Here is a 10618-nt window from a genome sequence, read left to right on the forward strand (position 1 = left end):
AACTCTTTAAGAATGCTGGGGCTCCTCTCTCAAATTTATTTCTCGCAGTAGTGATGACTGGTATATCTTCTGGACCCTCCAGTGTGGGTAAGTAGGTCTTAAATGACAAATCCGGTCTAATATTCCAAACTCCCTAAGCCTTTGAATCCCTCCCTCTACATTAAACCAAGGCATGTCTACCATTTCTAATTTCTAATTTGCTCATCGTGGGCCCCTTTTTGATCCATGTTTCAGCCAACAAAGCAGGCAAACTGCTAGAGCTCTTCCTAACACTTCAAGCTGCAATATTAAATGCAGAATTTCTGCTTAGAGAGACCGTAGCAACACATGTGGCCCGATCCAACTTTATGTTCCTTCCACCACTATCCCACACCTTAATATCCATTCCCAAACATATTCTCCAGATTTCTTTCTGTACAAATTATAAAACTCAAATTAGTTCTTTTGGAGTATAGCACACCTTCTCATGGGTTACACTTTGCAACTCACTTTTAGGGCTGCTGGGACTTGAGTCTAGTTATAGGTCTAGAAGCAGAGAGGGGTAGTGGGAGTGGGTTATGAGAACCCACATTGCCTTGTTTGGCAATTGCCTCAGGGGAGGCCATTACAGTTTCCTCAGACAAGTCAGGGTTAATCCCCTCAGATAGGGGTGAAAAGACGGCTACCACTGGGGTAGGGAAGCTACTTCTAATGGGGATGGTGTTAAGAAGGACTTTCACACTTTCTTTTCATTTGCATTGTTTGAATTGTTTTACCAGAATGTATTAAAGTGTTACGTGTGTGATTGAAAATAAATACAAATCCAGAAAAATGCTCACTGGATTCAATAAAATATTCCTGTTCGTTGTTCAAGGAAGAAACTTTTTTTTAAAGGAATGAAATGTCATGATCACTAAATGTTCTTATATTCAAAGAAGAGCTTTAAGAATATCTGTAGCTTACATTATGAGCTCCATGCAAAGGTACAATAAAACTGGATTTTTAGTTTGGAATTGATTTTTCTAGGTTGAATGGAGCTCTGGTAGTGGCTTTTAATTGTTCTCTGATTAAATATAGCTAAAAGTATCTACTCAGGTTGTCAGTGGGAACCACTAGGGCAAAGGGCAAGAGTTAAATGGGAGAGACTTCTTCATAAGCTAATTTTTGAGAATGATTTTTTTTTTCATACTCCTGAGATGGAATACAATTTTTCCCTGATAGACCTAGAGGCTGTTGGGAAATAAAGTGTGCTAACAATGATCAAGGTATATAACACCTTTCGGGTACTTAATATGTGCCAGGCTCTGTGCTAAGAGCCTTACATACATTATCCCATTTAATCCTAACATTCCTATGCAGAAGGCATTGTAATTGCCCTCTTTTTCAGACTAGGAGAGGTGAAGTAAATGGCTCAAGGTCACACAGCAGTAAGTGGTTAAGCCGTGATCCAAACAGAGATCCTTGCTCTTGCCCTTCTCCATGAGAAATGAGGCCTATCTCTGACCTCATGAACAGGAGCAGACTACCTGGCAGGAAATGTAAAGTGATGATGAGGTTAAATTACACCTCTTTCCACCTGTTGTTCTCCAGAGCAGGGATCCCCAACCCCCAGGCCACGGACTGGTACCAGTCCGTGGCCTGTTAGGAACCAGGCCGCACAGCAGGAGGTGAGCAGCAGGCGAGCGATTGAAGCTTCACCTGTATTTACAGCTACTCCCCATCACTCGCATTACTGCCTGAGCTCCACCTCCTGTCAGATCAGCAGCGGCATTAGATTCTCATAGGAGGGTGAACCCTACTGTGAACTGCGTGTGCGAGGGATCTAGATTGCGTGCTTCTTATGAGAATCTGATGCCTGATGATCTGAGGTAGAGCTGAGGCGGTGATGCTAGTGCTGGGGAGTGGCTGCAAATACAGATTATCATTAGCAGAGAGGTTTGACTGCACAGAGACCATAATAAATCAATTGCTTGCAGACTCATATCAAAAGCCCATCAGTGAGTGGCGAGTGAAAACAAGCTCAGGGATCCCACTGATTCTGCATTATGGTAGTTGTATAATTATTTTATTACATATTACAATGTAGTAATAATAGAAATAAGGTGCACAATAAATGTAATGCGCTTGAATCATCCCGAAACCATCCCCCCCCCACCCGCCCCCATCCGTGGAAAAATTGTCTTCCACGAAACCGGTCCCTGGTGCCAGAAAGGTTGGGGACCACTGCTCCAGAGCACTTGCCTGCCCAGCACTTGATCTTAAGGTCTGGGGCCCAGCCCCTCCCAGACGGTGGATCTGGTTTTACTCAGGCCCTATGTCAGCACCCAGGAGAGAGGCCAGTTCTGGAGTATGTACGGTATACTATTATGTGAGAGGTTCCTCAGGCCCTAAATAAGGAAATGAATGTTTTCTTCTATCAATACCAATGTTTTCTTCCTCCAACCAAGACCAACAGGAAAAAAGGGGGCTGCACACCAATAAATCAAGCATGTTTTATCCACTGGGAGGGGGATGCCCAGTATGCAGGATTAAAAGGATATTGAGGGCTTCCCTGGTGGCGCAGTGGTTGAGAGTCCGCCTGCCGATGCAGGGGACAGGGGTTCGTGCCCCAGTCCGGGAAGATCCCACATGCCGTGGAGCGGCTGGGCCCATGAGCCATGGCCGCTGAGCCTGCGTGTCCGGAGCCTGTGCTCCGCCAACGGGACAGGCCACAACAGTGAGGCCTGTGTACCGCAAAAAAAAAAAAAAAAAAAAAAAGATATTGAGTACACCTACAGCAAAATTGCCTCATTTTACAATTGAGAAATCCAGGGGCCAGAGAGGAAAGTGATTGTTCATGGACTTTCTACCGACAAGGGTGTAGTTGGGAGTAGAGGCCAGATCTCCTGGCTCCTGGCTGAGTGCTGTTTTTCCATCATGTGTCAGGATGAAGGCCTTGGGTCCTTCTGGCTGAGATATGCAGTGGGGTTAACAAAAGTGCTGGCTCGAGGGGAAATAATAATACAGGTGACCAGGCGGGGGTTGGAAACACAAAGAACAGGAAATCATTTAGGATCAGAACAGAGCACCTCATCAAAGCCAGAAACGCAAGAGAGGGTCACACATTCTGCAGCACGCCTTGCCACCAGGGCCAGGACCACAGTGTAAAAGAGTGAGAATGGCACCAGCTGGCACAGGCTGAAAAGCTACAGGGCATCTACAGGGCAGGTGGAAAGAAATGCACTTACTGGAAAGGGCCGTTTCCGTGAAGACAGCCAGTTCTTGGGAAGATATCCCAGGCCTGGAGAAAGGAACAGACAAGGAGTGAGTCCGGGGGAGCAAGCCCCTTATGGAAAACGCCATGGGCTCTGTCAACTTAAGGTCATTGGTGGGTCAGAGCTACAGCTAGGATGGCAACCCAGGTGGAGTCCAAGGACTTTGAGGAAAAAGCTTTGACTCTGGGATACTAGGGATCGAAAACTGAAATGCCTTCAGTAGCTGGAGGCATAATGAAAATAAATGATGTGAGTAGGGTGACTAGAAGCCTTTGCTCCACCACCCCTGTCCATCCCTCTCAAAAATATATATATGTTAATAACTACCAACTTAAAGAAAGATGGATTTCTAGGTTGTGACTAAGTTGAGTCTCATATCATAGTTGAGAGTGGTGGAAACTGTGGCAAATAGACAATCTTCCCAGCAAACAGGGCAGCTGCTTTTCAGTCCCAGCAAATTTCTGATCTGTCAGAATGCAAAGTCAATACTGCTAGCTTTCCAACTTCCCAATAGACACTAGAAATCTAGACGTTTATGTGTAACCTCCTGAGTTTTTACTGTTGGCAACACATTCAAATATTTTAAACCTGTGCAGACTAGGCACAGGTCCTATCCTAGAGCAGGAGGCGGGGTGGGGTGGAGTTTATATCCAAGGATCAAAAGAAACAGGCCCTGCTTCCCTAAGGGTCCTGAAGCAGATCGCCAGCTTAAAGGAAGGTTCATACTGCTACAAATCCCATATCTAGGTCTAAATCCTCATCCCTTGCGGCCAGACAGGTTTTGGAATTCAGCAGTTTTCAGGTTTTTAATTTTTCAGATTTATGGGCCCCAGAGAAATCCGAGGCAGTACCCTATTAACAAACACATCAATTTTTCTGTAGCAAAGCATATACATTTTCAGAAATCAAGTGAGATAAATAAAGAGTATAAATAATCTCACATAAGTTCCAGTCAAGTTTTGCCACCAGATGAGACAGTTGCAAACTTATGAAAAAAATATTTTTTCAAATTCATTGGGATTTCAGAATTACTGATAGGAGATCGTGGACCTATTATAAGGGAGAGACAACGAATGAGTAATGGGTACATACTCCATTAATTAACAGACACACAGAATTTATGCCTGACGACCTCTACCCTTTGGAAAGTATGTTTGTATCTTTGCTAACTGGCAACATCTCTGCTATCTCCCCTTTGGCTCCAGGGGAGAGGTAGTGTTTTGCCCTTTACCACCGTCCCCCTAGCTGGGGCAGGTCCTTCCCTTAATCACCTCAGCACAGCTGAGACAGGCTGTCAGGGAAGTTTAGCACAGGCAGTCACGCCCTTCCAGATGCTCTTAGAAATGGCTTCTCTCAGAGATGCCACCCCCAGTGGGCCCTGCCTTGACTGCCTCCCAGTTGGTCTCCCAAATATCTGATGCCTCAAGGTCCACACCAAACTCTCAACAAGGACCCAAACCAGGGGAAAAGTTCTCCTTCCTCTCTAGTTCCCCCCCCTTCCATGCTGAAGTTTTACACCCCAGGAATTTATAATTGTGGACCTATTATAAGAAGGGCAGACAGCCAATGAATAATGGGTACACACTCCATTATTTAGGTGGATGACTGCCAGTGGAATTATGTTTCCCTTCAAAAGAATTCCCACCCTAACCCTCAGGGCTTTGGTTATCCTGAGCTCCACCCCCTCTCACCCCTCAGGACAATTACAACATAAAACCTAGTATCAGCACAATCTGGATTATGGAATCTCAGTGGGTGTATCCACAATCCACTCTGTGCTACACTGGACCTAGTCCAGCTCACTTCAAAGTCCCAGAGGAAGATCAGGTGTGCATATCTCTCCTGCAGCTTTAGAGGTTCTGCTCCTGAGTCTTTGTGCATTACTCCACAAAGAAGAACATATACACATCTCCAGCGATAATAACCAAACAGAGCACAGTCTAAATCCAAATATGGAAAAGAATCCTTTTTCCTGTGGAAGACACAATTCTGCAAGGTCTTGGCTTTGCTAAAATACCTCTTTGGGGCAAGACACACCAGATTTACATTACAAAATAAAGCACTTGGTTTAGCTTCTCAACATCTCTACTCTGATAGCCTCAGTCTCCCCCAGTAACAATATTTTTGTGTCTCTAGAGGTAGAAGCATTCCAAAACAACATACCCAAAGACAAATGGAAGTCTCTTCTTCCAATGAAGATTACTGTTGAAGAACTCATAAAAGAGCTCCTCCCATTTCCAGGCTACTGAAGGTTTATAAAGATCAGCGTACTAGTCTCAACACATTCCAGGTGTGTGTGTGTATGTGTGTGTGTGTGTGTGTGTGTGTGTGTGTTTGTGTATTGTATTGTAATTAATAAGTAACTGTGGGTGATACATGATAACATGTGAATATCCTATTGCTCAATAATCCTGCAAATGGCATTATTTCATTCTTTTTTATGGCTAAGTAGTATTCCATTATATGTATGTACCACATCTTCCTTATACATTCATCTGTTGATGGACACTGAGGTTGTTTCCATATATTGACAATTGTAAATAATGCTGCTATGAACATTGGAGTGCATGCATCTTTTTGAATTAGTGTTCTAGTTTTTGGGGGGTATATACTCAGAAATAGAATTGCTGGGTCATATGGTAGTTCTTTTTTTGGTTTTCTGAGTCACTCTGGAATCATGGGTTCTTTTCTAACTCAAGATAATATAACCATTACCATCATTATTCTTTTTGATGGTCAACTTATCACAAACTTGGCCAGCGGGAACAACTTTAAGCTAGCTCCTATATCCTCTGACATGTCCCCATTAATTGTGAGCACTTCCTCACGTTTGTGCACCAGATGTCTCCAACTTACTGTGTACTTTCTGTATCCCAGACTTGGAATCAGCCATTTCTCCAAAGAACCTGAGTTCCTTTCAGTGGAGAACAATATTTAGAAGTCAGCATCTGCATACTAGGTATGCCCAATGTTATTGAAATATTATTGCTTCTAGGCTTTTCAGGAGCCTAGAAAATAAAAATTTCAGAGCTAGAAAATATTAAACCATGAGTTAATATTGATAACTCCAATGCAAATCAAATCAAATTTTTAAGAAAATGATCCTTCCTAACCTTCTTCTATTGCAACTGGTATCTCCCTTCTGCCACAGTGAGAAAAAACCTGGTTTCCAACAATTTTCTCTAACCTATAATAGATACAAAATATTTTCAAAATTTCTTCAGTGATATCATTATAAGAAACAAACCTACGAAAAGATCAGTATTTCTCTGTAATTCTTTTTGTACTTAAAATACATTTTATTTAGGGAGTACACTGCTCAAAAGTCAGTTGAATTAATTCTTTCTTCTAAATGGCCATGGTGTCAATTTGATAATTTCATTAACTAGGTTAATTTGTGGCTGTTTGTATTCAACGTTAGGACTTGCCTCTTAAATTTTTGTTGATTTAATATGCAAAACAGGGATTCCCTGGTGGCGCAGTGGTTGACGCAGTGGACGCCTGCCGATGCAGGGGATACGGGTTCGTGCCCTGGTCCGGGAGGATCCCACATGCCGTGGAGCGGCTGGGCCCGTGAGCCATGGCTGCTGGGCCTGTGCGTCCGGAGCCTGTGCTCCTCTAACGGAGGAGGCCACAGCAGTGAGAGGCCCGCGTACCGTAAAAAAAAAAAAAAAAAAAAAAAAAAATGCAAAACATTTAATGGTTCAAAAGTGAAGACCATATAAAGCACTAAGCTCAAAGAACTTGCATTTCATTTTCACCATTTCTGTTAGTTGCTGCTTTATCCTTCCTATATTTTTTAAAATTATAAGCAAATATATATGTAGTCTTATTTATCTCCTTTTCATATGTTAACATTAAATATACTCTTTTATACCTTGCTTTTTTTCATTTAACAAAATATTCCTTGAAAACACTCCTTATCAGTACATAGAGATCTTTGCTGCATAGTATTCCATTGTTTGGATGTACCATCATTTATTCAACTCATCTTATATAGATGGGCATTTTAGGTAGTTCTTGATATTTCTTCTCTGAAAATTGATTTGTTTAAACTTTAGTGACAATTTTGGAAATTTTTATTTTCCAAGGGAATTATTTATTTCAACTAGGTTTTCAAATGTATTTGCATGAAGCTGTGCAGAGTGGTGTCTTAAATGTTTAACATTTTCTTCTCTTTCAATGCTTACATATCCCTTGTCATTTCTTGTTTTGTATATTTTCTCCATTGTTTTCTTTTCATGATTAGGTTAGCTGGTGGTTTGTCTATTTGTTTTTTCAAAGAACAATTTAGATTATTTTTCCCAAAGATTTATTTATTTTTCCTATTGTAATAATTAATTTCTGCTTTCTAATCTTTATTATTTTCTTCTCCCTGTTTTCTTTTGGTTTATTTTACTCTTCTCTTTCTAGGTTTGGAATTGAAATTTTAGTTCATTTATTCTTCAATCTTTGATTTTTACTGATAATATTATTTTAGGCTATTGATTTTCCTCCTATCACTGCTATAACTGTTAATTCTTGCTCTAACCCCTATATTTTCTATAAAATAGACTTAGATCTAGAAGCCTGATTAGATTTTTATCCAAGAATACTTCACCAATGGTGTTGTGTGCTTCAAATTACATTTTACCACGAGGCACACATTACCAGCTGTTCTAGTTTTATTGTTGCTAAAGGTCTGCGGGTTCTGGTGGTGTCGGCCAATTTTCTCCACTTTAACATTCCCTATCAACATTTTACCTAATATTTTGGGTAGCTAGATAGCCTTTATTTCATTAGAGGTTGCAAAATGGTGGAGGGCTATTCTATCACTGCTTCTTTATTCATTAGCTGAAATTCATCTATAAAAAAGGACTTTTCCTCATTAATTATTTCATTTATATGGGAAAGGTAGGATCCTTGATGTTTTCCCTTGATTCATCAATGTTTAGAGTAGTGACTTAGTAATCTAGCAACCTCCAATGGTAACCAGTGTTTTTAAAGCATCATCATGAATTCAGATTTATATATATTTGATGTTTCAATCTGTTGCAGTCATTATCCTGTTTTTACTTAACTTTTAAATTTTTACACTTGTATCTCTTTTCTCTTGCTGTGGAAATCTAAGTTTCTAATAGCATTAACACAACTATTTGTTGTTTTTCCTACATCATGTCACTATTAGTGTTACAAAAAAGAATGCAATATAAAATTTCTTTGTGGTTCTTTTCTTTAGACTATATGCCACTAAGGGTATCCTATATTTTTAAATAAGGAGTTATTTTCTCTATGCCACTATGGCATCAAATTGATATACGGTTAAGTTCATTTGTTTCCATTTGTGTTCAATTTTAGGGATTTGTTTTTTCCCATTTTTGAATTATATAAACATTTATATGGTTCCAAAGCCAAAAATGCACCCACAGAACTTTTTCTTCTGTCCTTGCCCCTTCATCTTGCACCCTCTCTTCCAATCTAGGAAACCATTCTCATTAGTTTGTTTGTTTGTTTTGTTTTTTTCTGCGGTACGCGGGCCTCTCACTGTTGTGGCCTCTCCCGTTGCGGAGCACTGGCTCCAGACGCACAGGCTCAGCGGCCATGGCTCAAGGGCCCAGCCGCTCCACGGCACGTGGGATCTTCCCAGACCGGGGCACGAACCCGTGTCGCCTGCATTGGCAGGCGGACTCTCAACCACTGTGCCACCAGGGAAGCCCTCTCATTAGTTTTTGATGTATCATTTCATTGTTACCTTTTGAAAAATATCACAAATATGTTTATGATTTATTTACCTGTTTCTCACACAAAACGTAGCACAACATAAACACCGTCCTGCATCTTGCTTTATCTCACTTAACAATCACCTAGTGATAGTTCCATACCAATATATAGAGGCCTTCCTCCCTCCTTTTTAGTTGTGTAGTTCTCCATTGCTTGGATGCCCCATAGTTTACTAGACCATTTCCCTATCACTGAACATTTGGGTTGTTTCCAGTTTTGTTTTTGTTTTGTTTTGTTTTGTTTTTACTATAGCAAACAATGCCACCTTAAGTAGCTTTATGCCTATTATAATAATTTTTATGTAATAACAATTTATGTTATGACATAAACATAAATTGCTATATGTCATAACAATTTCATATTTTTGCAAGTATGTCTCCAGGAGACTTTCCTGGAATGAGTGGATGTTGGGTCAAAGGGTAAATGCTCATGTAATTTTTCTAGACATTGCCAAACTCCTCACCATAGCGGTTATACTACATTTTTTTGCCTTGCCACTAGCAATGAGAAGGCCTGTTTCCTCACAGCCTCACATAGTCAAAGTTTTGGATTTTTGTCAATCTGATAGGTGAGAAATGGCAACTCAGTGCAGTGTTATTTAGCATTTCTTTGTTTTAATTTAGTTTTTACTTTTTAAAATGTTTTTCATTGTAGTAAAATATACGTAAGTTTTAACTTTTAAACCACTTTTAAGTGGACAGTTCAGTGGCATTAAGTATGTGCACATTGACTATCGCCACTGTCCATCTAGAGAACTTTCATCATCCTAAGCTGAAACTCTATACCTATTAAACAATAACTCCCCACTCCTCCTTCCCCTCATCCCCTGGTAACCTGTGTTCTACCTTCTGTCTCTATGTATTTAAGTATTCTAGGTACCTCATGTTAAGTGGAATCTTACAATATTTGTATATTTGTGTCTGGCTTATTTCACTTAACAGTATATCCTCAAGGTTCATCCATGCTGTAGCCTGTATTAGAATTTCACTCCTTTTTAAGGCTAAATAATATTCCATAGTATGTATATGCTCCATCTTGTTTATTTATTCATCCATTGATAGACAGTGGGGTTGTTTCCATCTTTTGGCTATTGTGAATAATGCTGCTATGAATATTAGTTTACAAGCATCTGTTCAAATCCCTGCTTTCAATTCTTTTGCATATACCCAGAAGTGGAATTGTTGGATCATGTGGTAATTCTATGTTTAATTTTTTGAGGAACTGTCACATTTTTTTTTCACAACAGCTGCATGACTTTACATTGCCACCAGCAACGCCCAAAGGATCCAATTTCTCCACATTTTTGTCAACACTTGTTTTCTGGGTTTTTTGATAATAACCATTCTAATGGGTCTGAAGTGGTATTTCATTGTGGTTTTGATCTGCATTTCCCTCATTATTAGTGATGTTGAATATCTTTTCATGTGCTTATTGGTCATCTGTATATCTTCTTTGGAGAATTGTCTTTTCAAGTCCTTTGCCCATTTTTGAACTAGAGTTGTGTGTGTGTGTTGTTGACTTTTAGGAGTCCTTTATATATTCTGGATATTAATTCTTATCAGATATATTGAAAATATATTGAAAATATATTGAAAATATTTTTTCTCATTCTGTGAACTGCCTTT

This window comes from Leucopleurus acutus (genome assembly GCF_964270905.1).
Source record: "Leucopleurus acutus genome assembly, chromosome: 5".
NCBI lineage: Eukaryota > Metazoa > Chordata > Mammalia > Artiodactyla > Delphinidae > Leucopleurus > Leucopleurus acutus.